A 366-nucleotide genomic window follows, 5' to 3' on the forward strand; every position below is an offset into this window, starting at 1 on the left:
GGATACATCGGCCGCTTCAGTTTTCGGGTTAGTAGGCTACCGTGTGTTACCGTACAGAATGAAGCGGTTGTGATGGTTTTAACGGTGTCTCTCTGTCTGTAGTTCTGGCAGTATGGTGAGTGGACTGAGGTGCAAATTGATGACCGCTTGCCGACACAAAACGGTCAGCTGATCTATCTGTACTCCTCAAACAAAAATGAATTCTGGAGCGCTCTACTGGAGAAAGCTTATGCCAAGTTAGTGGAATATGTCAATGCATAAAAATGACTGGATATCATATTTAAAGGAACGGTTCACACAAAAATGAAAATTTGCTGAATGTTTACTCACCCTTAGGCCATCCAAGATGTAGATGAGTTTGTTTCT

Source organism: Sinocyclocheilus grahami, unplaced genomic scaffold (genome assembly GCF_001515645.1).
Source record: "Sinocyclocheilus grahami isolate Dianchi unplaced genomic scaffold, SAMN03320097.WGS_v1.1 scaffold10206.1, whole genome shotgun sequence".
Taxonomy (NCBI): domain Eukaryota; kingdom Metazoa; phylum Chordata; class Actinopteri; order Cypriniformes; family Cyprinidae; genus Sinocyclocheilus; species Sinocyclocheilus grahami.